General features: G+C 35.0%; 1 protein-coding gene across 1 annotated transcript in view; it reads right to left on the bottom strand.

Annotated features, from left to right (window-relative positions):
* Positions 1 to 8,508: 8,508 nt before the first annotated feature.
* LOC123696679 overlaps positions 8,509 to 21,573 on the bottom strand; it is a 35,801-nt gene continuing 22,736 nt past the window's right edge. Inside the window, exon 6 of the mRNA XM_045643031.1 lies at positions 8,509 to 8,653. The gene's annotated coding sequence lies outside the window, so the exon portion shown is untranslated. The remainder of the gene's footprint in view (positions 8,654 to 21,573) is intronic.

Here is a 21,573-nt window from a genome sequence, read left to right as displayed (position 1 = left end):
TAAGAGCCAACAAAACGAGTGAGAGACTTCAATTTTTTTTTCATAATTTAGTCGAGACAAGTATAGGGTTCCTACGTTTTGCTTTTTTATATAATTTTCACAAATTAGTCTTATGATAACTAACTAAAAAACTAATAACATTTTGATTGGTAAATTTTCGATTGAATATTAGGGTGCTTTTTCTATATTAATTAAAAATAAGGTACAATATAAACTAAACTATACATAATCACTTAGTCACTATATATAGTATAAAACAATGTCCCCTTTATATATAACTTATTAAATTTTAGTTTTGTTTAATTTTACACCAAAAGCTGGTGAAACCGTGTGCGGTAAGCTAGTATTGAATAAAGAAGGGAGTACTTACATATTTTTAGGGTTCCAAACCTCAAAAAAACGGAGCCCTTATAGGATCGCTTTCATTGTCCGTCTCTTTTTCTGTCAGTCTGTTTGTCAAGACCCTTATTCTCAGGAACGCATGGATGTATAAAGCTGAAATTTATACTATTGAATACTCAAGTCTACGGTCCCTTAAAGCTGTGAAAAAATCAAACTTGCCAACGCAATTAAAAGATACAGCAGTTTGTGCTGAAAATATTCGCAAATTTAAAACATTCACAAGGGAATCAAAACTTACAGGATACTTCCTGTGCACACATAATCAAAAATAAAGGTAAAAAGCAACGTCTATTAGCACAGATAAAGGAAAAATTGCTTAGAGCATAAATAAACAAAGTTACAGCATAATAACAAATAGGTTTGTTCGTAGTCCTCGGTACGCGAGACCGACTGGCACTTAGCCGGTTTTGTACGTATGAAGGAGAGTTGAGAGGTGGGTGTGTATGGTTGACGGCAGGTGTTCGTGGGCGCGGCGCTGGTGCTGGCGGCGCGCGCCCGCTGGGACCCGAGCCTGTACATCCCGGCGCGCGAGCTGTTCCCGCGCGAGTTCCGCGTGGCGGCCGCGCTGCTGCCCACCACCGCGCTGGCGCTGCTCGCGCTCGCGCACCTCGCGCTGCTGGCGCTGCGCACGAGGCGCCTCCAGCTCAGGAGGGTGCTGCTCTATGTGGTATGCACTATACACTGTTATAATATAACCACTTGGCAAAATATGTGACTGACTCTACAAAACACACAAATTTTTATATCATTTTATTTTTATCCTATTCCCGTCTATTTCCTTTCTATTATCGGTGGTAAATGTTAAAAATACTTATCTATGTAATGACGATTCGAAAGTGCTACTAAATAGTCTGTAGTCTAATTGAATAAACGAATGTTGGAGTTTGAGTTTGAATTATGGGTTTCATACTACTGTAATTTTTCTTTGGTATCAAAAAATATCGACTCTGGTCTATTTTATCGAAAGTGCATGAAACAAACTACATACATATTACAAAATAATGGAAAAAAGCTTTGGAAAGCGTTCATTTCATTCCTGTAACAGAATTTTTTCTATTCGAAACAGTCACCTTTGTGACGCACCTATATTATGAGTCAAATATTTCTACAAATAATTTATAATCGTAATATAAAAATCCACAACCCACACGGTCATCGATCAAATCTTATCAATGTAGCTGTATCAGCATCAAACGAAAATAACACGTACTATTATGTCTTACACCCGTTTTATTTGTTTATTTACATATTATAGACACGCGGCAGCGTGTCAAGCCGAGTTCAAGCGAAGAGAACTGGCGAGCAGCAGCCGTGTGTATATTTACACGAACCATTTCGAGCCACTTTTCACCCCCTTATAACTCGAAAACTATTTAAGTTATATAAACCAAATTTGGTACATATCAAGAGAACCTCAAGATAAACAAGAACCTTAAATTTCATAATTACAGATTAAACAGTTGCGTAGATATTAATATCCAAAAATCGCAATTTTTAAGACTGACTGACTTATAGACATATACAAAACCTAACCCACTTCCAGATGACCTAGAAAGTTCAAATTTTGTAATCAACTAGGTAATAGTGAGTGTACAAAGGAAAAAATCAGAAAATACTGAATTTATTTGTATTTAATTTTTTTTTCAATGACATAAATTTTGTTTGTATGGAAAAATGGAAAAGTTTAAAAAAAAAGAAAATAGTATATTCACCTTACTAGTCTGAAAAAATAGATCAAAACTAATCAGTGGCCGAAAAAAATTTTGAAATCCATCAATAAATGACTGAGATATAGATTATTGAAGTTTACATATTTTAGGACGAAACATCTGTAGATTCGAAGCGCCTCTGACATCACACTCACTCGCGCTAGTATCGCTAGGGCGGATTACTTCGATTGCATGATTTCTTTATTCAAAACTGTTATTAAACGTAAAATAAAAGAAAATTGTAATAAAAATATTGCCTTTATTGCTCATACAGTTAAAAATAATATATAATTTTACAAATTCACATTTATTTATTCTTTATTTATGTGTGTTTAGTTTAGTTTTAATTTCAGTGTAAATAAATAAAATCTTTATTTTGCTTTAAACATGGTATTCAATGGTGATACAATTATATTAATAAAGCACAAACATGTTCAGCCAATACAAGCATGCAAAAAAAATTACCATAAATGGTGTAATGGAAGAAGGCTTCGTCGAAGGTCGAAATGATTTAATTTGCGTCTTTAGGCGCGTTTAGAGTAAAATTTCAAGATCGCGTCATGGCAATACCGTAACGTCATGGAGTAAGGCGACGATTCTTCTACAACGATCTTTGCATCTTGGTAATAAATAGTGTGTGTACAAATTCACGCTGGATGTTTAGAAAATCATGTAATCTTTTAAACAGAAAACGAGTTTAAAAAATTGCAGATAATGACGGGGCAATGTGCGCTGACATTCATAACATACAAGAAAATATAGAAAATAATACTAAACAAACCATACAGAGAAACCGCAAGAAAAAAAAATCGTATATAAAAAGTATTATATTTATAAAGTAAATCAAATTTGCAGAGTAATTTTCTGTACAAAAAGTAATGATATCCCACCAAAAACATAAATGTAAAAATTGGAGCCGAGTTCAATCGTTGACTTAATTTGCCAAAAAAAGAAATGAGATCTGAATGTGTGCCAAGTTCTGCAGACAGTCCAGAAATTTATTTACAAAGATGTATTCAGTTCTTAGGTTGACTGAAAACTCAATTGTTTTATTTTCCCTTAGAGAACAATGTTTATTCCAAAATATAACTTTTTTAATTTGAATAATATAATTATTTTCACAAAGCAAACAACTAATGACCTATTGAACCCCATAATTTGATGAGGCTAGTTTTACATACTGTTTATATTTTGTGAGGTTCTAAAAACTAGCCTCATCAAATTATGGGGTTCAATAGGTCATTAGTTGTTTACTTTGTGAAAATAATTATATTATTCAAATTAAAAAAGTTATATTTTGGAATAAACATTGTTCTCTAAGGGAAAATAAAACAATTGAGTTTTCAGTCAACCTAAGAACTTAATACATCTTTGTAAATAAATTTCTGGACTGTCTGCAGAACTTGGCACACATTCAGATCTCATTTCTTTTTTTGGCAAATTAAGTCAACGATTGAACTCGGCTCCAATTTTTACATTTATGTTTTTGGTGGGATATTATTTATTCCACTATTTTTCTACACTAATATTATAAAGAGGAAAACTTTGTTTGTTTGTTTGATTGTAATGAATAGGCTCATAAACTACTGGACCGATTTTAAAAATACTTGGAGCGTGAGTCTATATCGAAGAAAAAAAACAGTTTTTAGAATTTTTGTCTGTTTGTGTGTATGTATGTCCTTGCTAAACTCGAAAAGTACATTTACTTCAAATTTGATATAAAGATAGCTTGATACCTGAGGAAGGACATAGGATAGGTTTTTTTATCCCGGAAATTCCACTGGGACGGGAACTATGCCGGTTTTTTTTCGACTACGCGGGTGAAGCCGCTGGAGGGAAGCTAGTATCTAGATATAGGCTATGATATATAAAAGAGCTAGATACGTTACCCGCTCTCTATTTTGGCAAGAAAAAACTCAGGTAAGTGCCCGAGTTTCACTTAGCCACGCACCATTCAGCGTCGTGGCTGGACGTTCTTTTTGTATTTTAATCGGCAGTTGTTATTACGAAGTACATGAGTGAGACATGTATTATGTCTCGTGCGTGAGAGTGAAAGAGAGAACAACTGTATTGGTGATAATGCGTTAGTAAGTAGGTATGTATTAATTACGCTGTTTTTTAGTGCAATGATGTTGGCGTATGCCGCGTCTACTAGTATAATAGGTCATTGGATATAGGTAGATAATAAATATAAAGTTGAGATAAAAAAGGGAAATTAAGAGTTCGAGTAAAAAAAAACAAAATCATCAGTTAGCTCTTTGCATAATATTATGTCTTCCGTTTTATATATTTAATTCTTATCTATTTCTGTTTGCTTTTCCAATTGTTTTCTTATGTCAACCCATCAATTATTTTTACCGCAGTTTTTTTCCCATATCACGTCGTGGTCTACTTAGTTTTACCTTCATAGAATTCTGTAAGTTTTATTTTGTCATTTGTGTAATATTGAACATGTTTATATTTAGTCATTAGTGTATAAAATGATATCGTTCGTGTGGTGTGCAGTACGCGGCGGGCGTGGGGAGCGTGTTGGTGGCGCAGACGGCGGCGGGCGCGTGGCTGTGGGCGCGCGCGCGCGTGTGGGCGCGCTCGGATGCCGCGCACGAGCTGCAGCGCGCCGCCGCGCTGGCCGACCTGCTGCAGCCGCTGCTCGACCACCTCGCGCACTGGCACCCGCTGCCCGACAAGCTCAACGACCTCATTAAGGTCTGTTGCGACAAAAGTTACTCGTCGACTAAGTTGCCACATTATGCTTAGCACCATGAACATAATATCAGAAAACACCACCATACGACACGCTAGTCTAATTCTAAAACTCAAAGTCGAACATTTATTTATGCAACAGGTAATACTTCTTCTAGAAGCACTTTGGAGTTTGGAACATCATAACAGTCACGCATATATTTCGATTCGGAAAGCAGTTTCTACGGAGAAGAACCGGCAAGAAACTCCGATACTGAGCTAAACCTTTAAATACGTTTATATGTATACATAATATATAATTATAGGTCTGTGATGGAAGAGCTACTCCAGCTTCAAAGGTAGTAAGTTTCACAAAGGGTCCCTCCCTTTGTGAAACCAAACTATTTAGCTTGCAGTAAATCATTTCATGCAAAATGACTAGGTACCTACATAAATTTTGCTTTAAAATTAATTTCTTGAAGACTTTGCCTAAAGTTTCATTTTAGTCACTGTATGAAATTTTTGACATACCTACCTACGGCCGGCTTATAAAGCTTAGTTATTAAGAAATAAAAATAAAAAGGAAAATAGAATATCTTTATTCCAGGATATTATACATTTCTGTGACGTATAAGTAATGTTCAGCAGGAAGCGGAGACGGACCTGCCGCACAACGTGCCCATACTGACGGCAACATGCGGCGTGCTGGCGGCGCTGCAGCTGCTGGCGGCGCTGCTGGCGCTGCTGGCCGCGCTGGGCACGCCGCGCGCCGCGCCGCGCTCGCACTCCTACACCAGCCTCTCCTTCGTCACCTCCACCACTCCGCTCAGGTAAACATACACGATGCTTATTACCATCATGAAAAGTATATTTTATCGTGGGGATTGTATAATTGTTCTGCTTCATTATTGATGAGATGTAAAATTGCAATATCATCCTGCGTAAAATACAATGATAAATGTAAGATTTAGCCTTGAGAGGAGGGATTAGAGAGCTCGTCAATATTTGCGTTAGAGTGTAAGTGTGAATGAGAGATAAGAATTAGATTATTTTGAAACTTTTACGCTTTTTACGCTTTTAAAGCTCGAGTTGATAACCAACGTAACTTTATCAATTTGAATTTATAATAATTATATAATACTACGAACTAATTAATTAATGTGTAAATTATGTCTTTTAGTTTAAGAAAGGGCGAAGACGGGCGTGGCAAGCCTCGCGCGGTGTACAAGAACGGGCGGCTGATGCTGGTGGACAAGCGGCCGGCGGACCACACGCACGAGATCGTCATCCACCGGACGCTCGGCCAGCTCTGACCTCACCTCGCTCACCGCTCACCGGCAATGCGTCAATTCGTTCCGCGACCACGGTGTGAACATGGCGTGACCTAGCGGTCGCTGTGACCGAGCGTACCTCCATCGAAACGATTCGACCTCGGGCCAGCTATAAGGAACGGTGTTATGTGCCTCGATGTTATATAAGACTGAAGTGACTGTGCAATGCATCTTTGGATTAATTATTATGTACATTAAATTTAATGTGAATGAATAAAATAAATTATTCGAACTATATCATTGATTTAATTTTTTTAGCTTAATTCTTTATCAGAAAGATTGATGAAAGGTAGGATGGGGATGTAGAGATAGAATGAAAGCTTGTGAACAGTATAAAAATATTCCTTTATTGCTTGAATAGTCTTATCTTTTAATTTGAGGCGACGTGCGCCATTACTTATTGTCTAGTAACAAACGTGAACATTTTTTCATTAATACTATTACAAAAGTAGAGTATGAGATTCGCTGCGCCGCTGAGTGTCGAACTGTCGACCCGCGAGCCGGGCTGCGGCGGTCCTTAAAGCTATTTGGCACCACGTGTCTACAACCATTACAATATTGTGGAAGATGACTTACTTCACTAACGCTTCAATGCAACGTGATTAAAAGAACAACAGCTGTTTCCTCTGAAGAGTGGGAGTACGGGATTGAAACAAGTAATCATTTTTTTTCGCGCCTGTGCATTTTAATCACGTTCACATTGATAACTTTTAAGTTTTTAACTATATTTACGTAAATGTTGTCGAAGAAGTTCTATAAGAAATAACTCCTTCCGTTGTGCACGTTATTATTTATACATAGTTTACTTTGAGTTACATATTTTGTTATAAATCTACGTACGAAATGCAGTGTTTCAGTACCACTCCAAAATGAAATAGTAAACCTTATTACATAAAAATACCTTTAGAGTAATACATGCAAAAAGAACAATAAAAAGTTTAAACGTTGATATGACTTATCTTCTACAGATATCACTTATAGGTCAGTACTCTGGTACCGCACTTACTGGCTAACTATAAACATTATGGCAGTCTGTTTTACAGCTAACGTTCGATCGTGGAAATGTTTCGATGAGGCTCTATCCACTGGAGTTCCGAAACAGCCTTTAACAGTTTAACAGCTTTTCTATAACACGAGACCACTAGCCTTGTCGACGAACACAATAGGTACGGGTGAACTCGAACTAGGCTCACTCGCTACGTAATCGTTTTGACAAAAATAGTAATTTAATGGAATGATTAGAGGCGGAAGGTGTTTCTATTTTGACGAATTACACAGCGAGTGAGGCTTTACATTTGTACACTTTTTCAAATTATATACTAAAAAACGAGCAGAAGGACACTTGACAAACTACAATTTATGTTAAATAAATTTTACTCTAAAAAATATTTTAGGACATTAAAAAACTATAAGTAGTCTCCTCTGTCAATGGCAGTGTCCGTAAACTCATTTTCGTTTGAATTAATTCGTTAAATCTCACACGTATAATATGAACACTAGGAATATCGCACTTAGCCTAATTGCGACTCCACCGCAACTCACAGGTAAGATAACACATTTGGCAAATTCGTGAATTCGATAAGATACGCTTTGCGAGGCGACCTTGGCTAATAGTTCCAAGCTCTAGTTTTATTGTTATAGTTATAATTTATATTATTCCTTGAATTCACTTCAATTACTGATAATAGTTTATTATATTTTTAAAAGCTAATTATTGTAATTTCATACCCGACGAACATTGATTTCGGCGCAAAGCTAAGTATTTTCGAATTCGTTTCTCAAATACATATCTGGCCCTAGGCTCAATTACATAAGTACCCGCTATGCATTTGCATGCAGTGAGTCCGCAAAGTGGCAAAAATCGACACGCAAGAGGGTCGAGGGCTCATTCGTATGTCTCAATATCGACCCTAGTATGTAATGCATCCTTTTGTAGATTTTTTTTTGGTTTCGTGCAAATTCAACCGAAACTTTTAAATTACTCGAATACCATACATATGATTTACTCGGACAGGTACTGTAATTAAATATTTAAGAAACTTTGTGCATAGCAAAACTATCAAGTAAATGGAATGTTTTCGCCAAACGAGGCTTTGATCGGCAGATGCATATTGAGAGTTGGCTTGGAAGATCATCGATGCGCAAGACAGGAGGCACAAGGTAAAGTTCCAAACGGAATCCAACGCATGCTGCACCAGTTCCCTACGCTCCCCGGCCGCGGCGGGGGAGCTAGAGGTCCGCGTGCAGGATGAGCACGGCGGCGGGCGCGGAGGGGCGCGCGCGCGTGGCGCGGAACTGCGCCTGCACGGCGTCCCACCGCGCCTCGCGCCCCCCGTAGCCCTCCGCCGGGGCGCCGCGCCCCCGCGCCCCACGCCCCAGCGCCCCGCGCCCCCGCGCCCCGCCCGCCGCCCGCCGCTTCGAGTGGGTCGCGTTCTCCTCGCCGACCTCATCGAAGCTCTCCACTCGCGACAAAACTTTAGGACGAGATACACTGTCGCGACGTTTGCCGCGAGTGGACTCGTCCTCTTCCTGAAAAACACAATGTTATTAATTATTATATGTAACATATTATGAATATCTTCTAAAATAGCTGTGTTTTACCTGAAATAAAACACATATTAAATACTTACCTATATTTGAAGCTTACTTATTGAGAAGGTACCTAGCTTTTTCCGCCTATTTTCCCTCTCTTTCTCGTTGTATATATGCTATCTCTCTCGCACACGGCACACCTCCCACCAGGTGGCGCGGCCGGCGCACGATAATGTGCAGGCGCTAGATCTTCTTCATTGAGTCGAAATACTCAACAGGTGGACGTTAAGTGTAAGCTTCAAATATAGGTAAGTATTTAATATGTGTTTTATTTCAGGTAAAACACAGCTATTAAACACTTGACCGTAATTTGAAGCTTACTTATTGAGACCTGTTTGTTACCCACCTGGTGTACAATATATGGACGCCAATGTGAATTTGAATAGGTACATAAGTAATTACTTATTTCTTTATTTGAAAGAGTAAGGTGTGCAGATAGTATACCAATAAATCACACAAATTTTTAAATTTTTATATTATTTATATTAACAATAAAAAGTTAATCAAATAAGAACCAAAAAGTAAATCATAATGATTAAAAGTATTAGAACTTATGAGATTGGTTCAAGCGTACCTTAGTTAACCTTTTGGGCTTGAAAAGTTAAAGTTACTACAATTTCCACTATCTTTAGCGTAAATCTGCGAAAGAGCAAGTAACGACTTTTAATTACGCATTTAGATGTTACTTACAAAATTAAGCAACAGCTCATCACCGACGAGGCAAGAATACCTCAAACTCAAACCTTTATTTATTCAATTAGACTTCTGTAGGTGCACCATTGAATCCTCATAACATAGATTTACCAGCTGTCTCAACTCACACAGTTCTAACCCAACCTGCTACTAGCGGACAAGTAGAGACCTTGGTCTTTACTTTTAGGGTCAAATAAATTAAAAGGTCATCCCTTGGATAAGGTAATAAAATAAACCAGGTAAGCGGTTTAAATTATAATACAGATAATATGTAACATCCAACCAAAGCGTGCGGTGTCTATTAATGTTTAGAGCCAACGCCACCGATCATAATATAAACATGGCTGGTACTTTCAGTGCAATGCATGAATTATTTATTTAAAACTGATAGGTTTTAAACTCTGTACTGGAAACATATAATGAACTCAAGAAGTTAGAGACTAAAATGATAAGAGCTTATCTGTGTCCCAAACCTGCAATTACTACAGCTAAGTACGTTAAGTTTTAATCAAATTAATTTTAAGGTATAGTTATGGTTAACATCAGAACTTATATACCAAAAGTCTCGGGACTACATAACGTGACTTATTTATAATGAAAGTGTTTGTGCATAACATCTAGGCCATCAACAGCTATATGAACGTCAGATAGGAAATGAGCCAAATTTATCCAGTAAGTAACAAAGGTTTTTAATTATACTTATTCTAATTCAACCAACTTCTACTAGCTACTCCGTATGTCTTTTGGGTAGACGGAGGCAAATAGGATTTTTCTTCCGACTATAACATTTGATATTTGGAAAATGTATACATTTCTGTATACCTTCAGAGTCAGATTCTAGGGGTGCAGCACTAAACACTGTCTATTAGGTGAATGGTGCTGCTGACCGGGCCTTCAGTTCTGCTTTCCAGAATACCTTCGCCCTTCTCGGTGCTACTACTACTGAAATAGCAGTACTCTTACACGTCGTTCAGGCCTCGAACTGACTAGGATTTCTCATATTATCGTTACAACCCTCGCTCGCTCTAACGAGAACAAATTATCGCTAAGGAATTCTGCTGCAGGACAATGGCAACAGATTAATATGCATTATTATGTTCAGGAATATGGTGCGTTCTGAATACTATCGTCGTCTGAAGGTATCTCCTTTCGATTAACTGCATTAAGGGTGCAGATCTGATCCCATTTTTGTTCCGTAGGAATGCTACGACTGCCTAAACGTTAAACTGGACAAAGAAAGTTGCCCTGAATATGGTCGGTTGTTCCAACATCCCTAATATGGCTAGCTTACCTTAGTTACCCCTTGATTGTAACTGCTACCAATGGAGGCACTGCTCGTGGGTTGTCCACAGTTTTTCGAGTGCAAAAATGAAGAACTGAACTCGTGGGGATCTATGTCGAATGAATCTGTTTTAAGATTATGAAAGGACAGTTGGTTGTGGATGCGAAGACAGGACGTTACTTTAGTCATCTGTAACCACCACGAGAGGCAGCCACGGACAGTGATATAGTAAGAACTAAACTAGCAAAGTTTAGTTGGCTTACTAGACTTTGTCATGTTTAAAATGCAGTATATCATCTGTATAGAATTGCATTTATGACCATTGATAAACTTAATTCAACCGCAACCACGAGAAGCAGGCACGGATATCGATATAGCAAGAACTAAACCAGAAAGGTTTAGTTCGCTTATCTGGTATATTTATAATGTTTCAAAAGCCGTATAGTCTGTATTGCATTGCATTTATTGCCCCCCCCCCCCCCCTTCAAATCAAAGAAATGTGAAGTCATCTGGCAGAGCTTTCTCGTGAAGGGTAGGGGTTCCAAGTAATATCTAATAATACGAGGCTTTTGTTTGGAAGGATTGACCTTCCGTTATTAATTATCCTCTATCCTAAGTAACTCAATAGTCAGAATTCACAGTACTCGTTGAGTCCTTAAACGTTTTACGTTAATAGTTGCATATAAGTTTATTATATAATATAATAATCCTGGTGGGATGACAAGAAACTTGTCTAAGCAAATGATTATCCTAATCCCTCAGCGATTTATTGTTTGAGCCCTGAAGAAAAACTCATGGGTGCCATAATGAGGCCAAACGGGTTGATAAACGAGTCGAATAAATTGCCTACAAGATCGGGCAACTAAAGTAGGCCTATGAGAGGTCAACTATACATAACCAATCGTAATTTGTTACATTCAATCGCTTAGCGATTAAAAAATCTCTTCAGGTGATTTTATGTGAAAATTGGTCGGCTAGTGCCATGGAATTACGATAACAAATATACCATTGACACAAGGCTTGGTGACAATCCTGGAAACCACCGCCACAAATCATCTGCGAGATGATATTTGATCCGACTCGCCTCCCTTTGTTGTGATTCTCTGCATTGTGAGGCTCTGCATTGGTAAATACAATTTGTTCAAGTCGCAATTTCCATAATTGATAAACCAATGGTGGTTTCCTGATTAAATAAGCGTAAGCTAACCTTTTAGGATACAAAGTATTCATTTCATGCGTCCATTATTTAACGTCTCTTACCTATTTTATTGTATTTATTAGGTTATATTACTATACTTATATTGTATAGATGGCCCACTGTGAATTAGATTTCAAAACCTTTTTCTACCTACCTTAGAAGAGTGAAGATCCGTTACTGACATCTCTAACATTTTCGTGGGTCCTCGTTGACGAAAGCAAATATCTATGATCATTTTAATGATCAATCCTTTGTATATTTGCACCAACCGCAATCAAAGCCCCGCGAGGGCCGATATATATTTGCACCATTTCCCCGTGAGGGACGGTCGTAATCAAAGCCCCGCGAGGGCTGATATATATTTCCACCATTTCTCCTTGAGGGCGGTTGTAATCAAAGCCCCGCGAGGGCTGATATATTTGCACCTATTTCCCTGCGAGCGACAGCTGCGCGAGGGATGTTTGTAATTTGAAATAAGTAGGGCCTTCCCAAAAATACTTAATAGTCACCCTGCGAGGGTGGGTTTAACCTGGCTAACGAACCTAACCTGCGAGGAGTAGCGGTTAAACCTAGCGGCCACATTTATGTAATCTGCTTCGAGCAAGATTTAAGGTGCAAGAAAAAATAGAATAAAATTAGAAGTTAATAATCATTTAAAATAATAATATAGTAACAAGGTACTTTAACTTATTTTCCAATGCTAGCAACAGCTGTCCAGGATGAAATAAGAATTGATTTGACAATGGTAATTAATTGTTATGTATATATAAAAAGAAGGCTTTAACTATTTAATAAAGTCAAAATTCAAATCATTTACACAAAATTTTAAAATGAACTTCGATTCATATTTAATTTAGTTCATACAATCGATGTCACATTCAGTTGCTTTATATCCGTTAACATTCCTTACGAACGCAGCCATACGTGGCCATACCATCGTAGGACGGTTTTATTGCACAAAATAATCTCCGCTCACCCGCAATTTTTTACTTTTTGTCAAGGTGTACAAGTTTATAATATTATTCTAAAACGTTAGAATATGTGAATAGTAAATCCTTTGAAATGTCTCTAAATTTAATTTCTAATTAAGGTATCTCGATAACTATACGATAACGTCTCTTTCCAAACTAGAAAATTTAAATGTACAATTTTGGCACTTACTCGTTTTTACCAAAAAGTTGCATCATTTGAAACATAGGAAACGTAATATAAATAAAAGTAATTTTCAAACCAAAATTGCTGTGTGTAATACCTATGTCTATTTTCGCTTATATACGAGTAAAAATAACTCGGTCGAGATTACTTTTAAAAAAAATAATTTATTTAAACAAATTACAATTTTTACTTAATCTACGACCTTAACTATAGAGAGCTGGTGTGAGAATGACGAGTTCACTTGTGAATTGCTTATATACCCGAGATATCCTCCTGCCTGGTGGTCCGGTGGTGGTCCGATACCGTATAACCATTAAATTAATATCCCTTTGTTTCATCAATTACGTATTGTTCATGTTGATACGTTCCTTCTTGGATGTCCACGGTGTTATCATATTGAGTTCACTGGAATTCGCATAATGATCCTGTTTCTTAGGTATTTGCCTTGTTTTGTTATTTATTTTAAAATTAAGTGTGGCCTTTTGCTTTGCTTTACTGTCCCCCTCCAAATTCGAAGTACAGGTTTTTGAACGAAACCTGGATCTGAGAATTTTAACATAGATTAGGCACATTATTATCACAATAGTTATAAATGTTATCCAACTATATTGAATAATATCGTGAGTTTCAAAATTAAATGCGGGAATCCTCTTCAATTCGTTTAGCTTAGATGAAATCTTCTTTCTATCATACTTGCTAAGTTCTATTTCAGTTACAGTCTCCATTGGCTGTAAATCCACTTTACCAATAATTATTTTGTCTGTTGATTCCCTCGTGTGAAATAAAGTTTTTCCTGAAACATTCAACTCACAATTTTCTCCATATAATATATTAGTATGCTTTGTCCATAAAGTTTCTCTATGATTATTACACTTAATTCCAACTTCAGTTGTTTTATTAAAATACATATAAATTGCTTTTGGGGATATCTCAAAAATTTCCTCTTTAGGACACTTTATTGCTACCATTTGACATTTTTCGCTATTCATTGTATTTAGTATTTCAGATTCACAAGTATCTTTCGTCAAAATATTTCCTTTACAAATTAATTCATTTATTTCAATACAATCTTCAGCTTCATACATTTCTTCTTCATTATAAGCTAAAGTAACCGTTCGCATAATAGGATAGGAACAGGATAGGTTATGTTGGATAATAGGTACAATTTTTCTTGTCCTAAATACACTATTCTTAACTAATGGTATTTCTATTACAAAGTATACTATTCCATCAATAATTTGACAATCTACAGTAATAAACTTTTCTAAATCATTTACATTTCTAGATATAACAATTTCACTTGGAATACTATTAATCGTATCTTCTAACAATTGAGATTGCAATATACTATAATGATACATTTTGTGTTCAGCAAACGTAATAGCTGTTGTTAATCTTTCACTTACATCTTGCAAAGTTTGAGCTTGCAATAACAAAGATATAGCAACCTTTTGTTGCGCTTTACTAGTTAACATAGTTAATAATTGATTATTAATATCTTCCTGAATTAACGTAATATTTGCAATCTGCTTATTATATTCCTCTAAAGTTTCATCTGTTACCGATATTTGTTTATTATAAGCAATTCTTACAGTTTCTAAATCTCTTTGAATCATATCTAAATCATTTTGATCTAAATTACCAGTTATCGACTTAATTACACTTCCTAAACCATTAATTAATCCTCTTTTAATCCTATTCTTACTTTGAATATTTAAATGTTTACATATCTCTCTAACATGTTCTAATATAATATTAATTCTCTGATATATATGATTAACATCATCTATCTTAGAATTTTTATAAGCAAAGTTTACAGATTGTTGTATATTTTCTAAATTTAATACAATTGGTTTTATTTCTAACTTATGAATAATATACCACTTTCCTTCTAAAATTCGAGCAGGCTTCAATTCGACTATTATTACATTTTCTGACGGTTCTAACTGCTTGAACTTGTATCCGAAAGTGAAGTAGATTCTGAAACAATTAGTTCCTCTACATGATATATTTTACCATTACTTATTTTATATTTATTATGAGGTTCAACACTCAATATTTTATATGGACCTAAAAATCTTGATTTCGTTTTATGCCTGTCCGCCATAGAGTTTTTCAAATAAACTGTATCACCTACCTTAAATATTTTCGGGGGTTTAATTCTTTCATTCAATCTTTTATTCCTATCATGCTTTTGCTTTTTTAATAATTTATGAACATTTTGATTTAATTCTTTCGCAAAATCTCTATGCTGGGCAGTATACCTCTGTATAACTACTTTTAAATTATCAAAACTACGCAACTTAGGCTTTCTACCAAAATGCACTTCAAATGGCGTCATATTTATCGCACTATGCATTGTATTATTATAAGAATGTACAATAAAATTAATCTTTTGATTTTGGTCCAAATCTGATTCACGTTGTAAACGAAATAATTCTTGTATAGTACTATGTAAACGCTCAACATCCGAATTTGATTTATGATGTTGCGGTGACGTAGTATGATTAATAATATTATAAGTTTTAAAAAGTTCCGTGACAATCTCACTACAAAACGATTGTTCACCATCATGCACTATCTTATTAGGTGCCCCTATTAATGCAAATATTTCGTACAACACATCGTATACTCTACTTTTATCTACAGGTTTAATAATAGCATATTTCGAAAACTTATCAATAATCGTAAGATACCATTGTCTTTCTAAAGACATAAAATCTATATGCCATACTGACATCGGTTCATGTGGAGTTTCTGTCTCCGAATATAGTGTATTATTTGGATGTCTATTATATTTTTCCTTCCTACATAATTCACAATTTAATATATATTTCTTAATATTTTTTCTCATATTCTCCCAATAATATTTTTCACGCAATTGTTTATATACAATTTCTATACCTGCATGTCTATTATTTAATAAGTGACATTCTTTAATTAATTTTAACTGTTCCTCTTTATCATCTATTTCTATCAATGATTTAGTATATCTAGTTGGCTTAAACTTATTATGATCAAAATACTTCCTATAAACTTCAGAAATTTTATAATACAATTCGTCATTTGGTATTATAAAAGCATATTTTTCTTTACTTAAATATTCTAACATATATCTTTTAATAACTTCTTCCTCATTATTAGGTGGAATATAAAAATACCACATACCTTTTTCAAATTTCGCGTTTTCATATGGAGCACTTTCAAACACAACACGTCTGAGACGTTTAGGTGGGTAACTATCAATGATTGGAATACCTGTATCACTGTCTTGTTGACAAGAGTGTATTGTGTTGCTCAACGACCTATTGTCCGAGCAAGAATTCGATTCAGTGGTTATTGCTGTATCATTATTACGAGGTGTACTAGCTAACGATAATTCCTCGCCACAATGCGCTGCTACGGAATCTACACTTGTGTGGTTTATTTGTATTCTACTTAATGCGTCAGCTACGTAGTTTTCTTTACCCTTGACGTGCTCAATTTTGTAATCATAGTCTTGTAGTTTAAGTTTCCATCTTGTTAGTCTTTGATTCGGCTCTTTTAATTTAGATAACCATATTAATGCTTTATGATCTGTTCTTAAGATAAATCTCCTACCGTAAATATAGGGTCTGAATTGATTAACAGCCCAAATAATTCCTAACAATTCTTTTTCCGTAGTGTTATACTTTCTTTCTGTTTCGCTTAAAATTCTCGACGCATACGCTATCGGATGATTTTCTTGACTTAATACTGCACCTAGAGCTATGTCCGATGCATCAGTTGTTAACACAAACGTTTTACTAAAATCAGGGAATGCTAAAATCGGAGCATTCATTAATAATTGTTTACACGACTCAAATGCTTCTTTATACTTATTATTATTAATATCAATAATCGCGTTCTTTTTAGTCGCATCCGTTAAAGGCTTAACTATCTTACTTAAATTAGGAATAAACTTTCTATAATAACCTATTAATCCTAAAAAACTTCTAACTTCTTTTAACGTTTTCGGAATCGGAAATTTCTTAATTGCCTCTATCTTTGACTGATTTGGCTTTAGTCCGTCTTTATTAAGAACATGACCTAAAAATTCGATTTCCTCCTCCATGAATACGCATTTATTTTTATTTAACTTTAAATTAACCCTACGTAACGCTTCAAAAACTTGCTGCAACCTATTTATATGGTCTTGCTTATTTTTTGAATATATAATAATATCATCTAAATAAACTAAACATATATTCCTACTTATTTCCGTTTTTAAGATATTATTCATCATTCTTTGAAATGTCGCGGGAGCGTTCTTTAAACCGAATGGCATTCGCAAAAATTCATAATGCCCATTAGGCGTACTAAATGCCGTTTTCTCAATAGATTCTTTATCCATTAAAATTTGGTGATAACCCGAAGTTAAATCTAAAGTAGAGAAATATTTATTCCCTTGTAACTTAGAAAATAACTCTTCAATATTTGGCAATGGAAATTTATCGGATTTTGTAATTTCATTTAACCTCCTATAGTCTATTACCATTCTCCATTTCTTAACGCCTGATTGATCAATTTTCTTTGGCACTATATGCACTGGGGATGACCATGGCGATTCGGAAGGTTGAATTATTTTTTCATTTAATAATTTAATAATTTGTTTATCAACTTCTTCTTGTTGAATTTGCGGCAAACGAAAAGGACGTTGATAAATTGGTTCATCACTAATTAAATTTATTTTATGCTTAATTGATGTAGTCGCGCTATTCGTTACATCTTCCGTAAATAAATCCTTATAAGTTTCGCATAAATTATTAATATCTGAATAATTTTCATTAGTCATATGGTAAATTAAAATTTCATTACTTGGCAAAATTAATTTACGCTCTTTTAAATCTATTTTAGCATTAACTTGTTCAATCATATCTGTACCCATTAAAATATCATATTGATCACTAAAATTAAATATATAAAACTTCATTGTTCCTTCACCCGTATCAAAGTACTTATACCAGAACGGAGTTTCGATTAAACCTACATGAGTTGACGTACCGTGAGATGTATGAACTGAAAATTTCTCAGGCTTATAGTAACTTTTAAAATATTTCGAAGCTTTTTCCGTCATAAAAGATCTTTGACTACCCGTATCTATTAAAACTTTTAATTTTGGATCATCCGTTTCGAAATAAGGTAAATAAGACTTAACAAAATTAAATTCTATGGCCCTTTCTTTTGAGAGGCCTTTTTGTAAAAATTTGCTTCCTCTATATTATTACTATGAAAAACTTCCTCTGCCACTAACCCTTTGCCTAAATTCGTTTGACCTGGGCGTAACTGAGGCGCTGTCCGCATGGACACGTCTTCTGTTTCATTTAAATTTCTATTAATCGGGCGATATTGATTTCGCTTAAAATAACTATTCTGTGGCTTATTAAACACATTATTTGGATTTGGCTTCCATGGGTATTTTTGATGGAAGTTATTGTTATTACTTTGGTTATGATTGTGATTATAATTATAATTTATCCTCGGATTTTGTGGATAATTAGGATAACTATGCTTTTGGTTTGTAAAATTTGGTTTATGTTGTGAATAACCCTGCTGAACAATTCGCGGCGGCGGTAAAATACTCGAAAACTTTTGTTTAATATTGTCAAACCTACCCTCAGCTTCTAATTGTAGAATTCGGGCGGCCGTTTCCTCAAAACCACAGTTTGATACGTAAATTTGATCATGATAAGGTAAACTGTTCCTTAACGCATTTTGCGCGGTATTAATATACGGTTCCATAACTTCGTCGACTAACGTTTTCTCGGTATATTTGTCTAACAACTTACTTCTAATAAAAAATAACTTTTGTTTTAATTCAAAAATTAAATCCTTATAACTACCTTTTCTCTTAACATTCGATAATTCAATTAATAATGTATTAAACTCCCTATTATCTCCACATTCTTTCTTTAAGGTTAATTCTATATTTTTCCATTTGAAATCATGGTCTACCATTGAAATAGTCATGGCGGCCTTAGATTCTAGCTTACTCAACAATAACATAACGTTTGGTGGTGTGTCCCCACCCGCGATTTGTAACCAATGTTTGGCACAGTTTATAAAATTGTACAAATTAAATGCGTCACCATCATATGTGGGAACGAACGATAACAAAGTTTTTGGATCCATATTGTCTATGACAGTTGGATTACTAGAGCAATTTGAATAACACAAATCACTAAGACTGCTCTCACTTTCAGAAGAAGAGTGATTCTCTCCCGTATCCCTATAGTTATATATAAAAGTCGGGGGTTTCAAGTGGAAAGGAATGGTGAAAGGATTATGCAACGGTACTTACAGCACAAATCCAACGATGACCTCTTTTCTCATATCTTCCCTCGAACTTGTATTTTCACTAATTTATTTTTGGGTTGCTTAACTTTCAACCTTGAAAGATTTCGTGAACTTTTTCGTAATAACGATGTTTTACTTTAATTCACTCGTTAAGCCCCTAAGTTGGGCGCCAGTAAAAATAACTCGGTCGAGATTACTTTTAAAAAAAATAATTTATTTAAACAAATTACAATTTTTACTTAATCTACGACCTTAACTATAGAGAGCTGGTGTGAGAATGACGAGTTCACTTGTGAATTGCTTATATACCCGAGATATCCTCCTGCCTGGTGGTCCGGTGGTGGTCCGATACCGTATAACCATTAAATTAATATCCCTTTGTTTCATCAATTACGTATTGTTCATGTTGATACGTTCCTTCTTGGATGTCCACGGTGTTATCATATTGAGTTCACTGGAATTCGCATAATGATCCTGTTTCTTAGGTATTTGCCTTGTTTTGTTATTTATTTTAAAATTAAGTGTGGCCTTTTGCTTTGCTTTACTTACGGATCAGATTAATACTCATAAAAGGACACGTATAGACTACGGATACTTTTGAATGTGTGGTACGTTCATGGTACCTACTGAACATGTGCATTGTGCGTATTTCATCATTATTCAGATGAGCGGCTAACTCCCGGACGATTTATAACATATCTCGACATGTTCGGACACGTTGTGATTCGTGCAATTACGCTAACATCAATTTGTTCCTGTTATAGGTAATACCTATATAATTTGTTCTTTGAGCTGACTCATCTCGTTCGATAATTTTTAGTTATAAACTATACTCCGAACCGTTCCTAGTGATAACGACAATGTAATAAAGTCGTAGCAATGGATTGCATGCCTGTTAAGCTTTGAGTTGGCTCATAGGATTAGCCTTGGATTTATCCATACATACTATTAATATTCACTTGTAACCTTGTAATAAAAACACATTAAAAATGAAATAAAATAAAAATATCTATATAAAAGAGAGGGTATTTGATATATTTAGTCAATATCAAATAATCACAAAAGTAATATTAACGATACGAGTAAAGCCGAACGGTAAATCCGTTAAAATCTGCTTTACTCACAGTATTAGAAATTCAAATATTCATTAGCATATATTGCATTACTTATAAAATATTTCAAAAGAAAAGTTACTATTTCACGTAAAATGTAACGGTTGTATCGTTAATTTTAAATATCTAACATGCTATTAAGTATTTAAAGCATATTGAAAAATAAACTATTGCTGAAGGATTCACTAAAAGACCTCAGCATTTTAAATAAAGTCCAACGGATATACCGTCGATTTAAAAGATTTTTGCTCATTTTTAAGTAAAATGTCATTACAATAGATGTAAAAATAACTCACTGTACCGATCCGACGGGATACACTTTTTCACACTTTTAGCACTTGCAATATGCAATACTTAATACTTAATAGCACCAAGGTTGTAGTCTTGTAGACAACCTTCTCGCGGCGGAAGCTAGACGCCAATGAAGAAGATCTAGCGCCTGCACATTATCGTGCGCCGGCCGCGCCACCTGGTGGGAGGTGTGCCGTGTGCGAGAGAGATAGCATATATACAACGAGAAAGAGAGGGAAAATAGGCGGAAAAAGCTAGGTACCTTCTCAATAAGTAAGCTTCAAATTACGGTCAAGTGTTTAATACCCAGTTGAGTATTTGAATAATAAAAAAATATTGATTTTTTTTTATGTATTTTAAAACTTTATTATTAATAATATTGATATTTAATGCAAAAAAACTCAAAAAAAATATTTTTCAATTAATTATAAGCAATTAAAAATTGACGAAATTTAAATTAAAGTCACGTGACTATAAACGCGCCATGACTAGTCAGCAATCAGCATAGATGTGACGTCAAAATGTTATAGTTCATAGTTGTATACGTTTTTCTATCAACTACAATGAGTGAAAACTAACATTATGACGTCACACGCGTTCGGGTGACGCTTCGGGAGTTGTCGGTGTGTTTTCGGTACTGGATTCAAAGACTAATTTTTATTTTGAAATTACTTTTGAATGATTGCAAAAAAAATTAAAAAAATAGTTTTGTTATAAAACTAATATATAATATTTCCATTTAGCACAAAAAAAATTTTTATTCAAATACCCAATTCTCAATTTTCACTTTTAAGTAACGAAATTTTTCACT

The sequence above is a fragment of the Colias croceus genome, chromosome 13, assembly GCF_905220415.1.
Source record: "Colias croceus chromosome 13, ilColCroc2.1".
In the NCBI taxonomy this organism is placed as follows: domain Eukaryota; kingdom Metazoa; phylum Arthropoda; class Insecta; order Lepidoptera; family Pieridae; genus Colias; species Colias croceus.
Note: the sequence above shows the minus strand (reverse complement) of the source record. Positions and strands in the feature narration are given on the sequence as shown.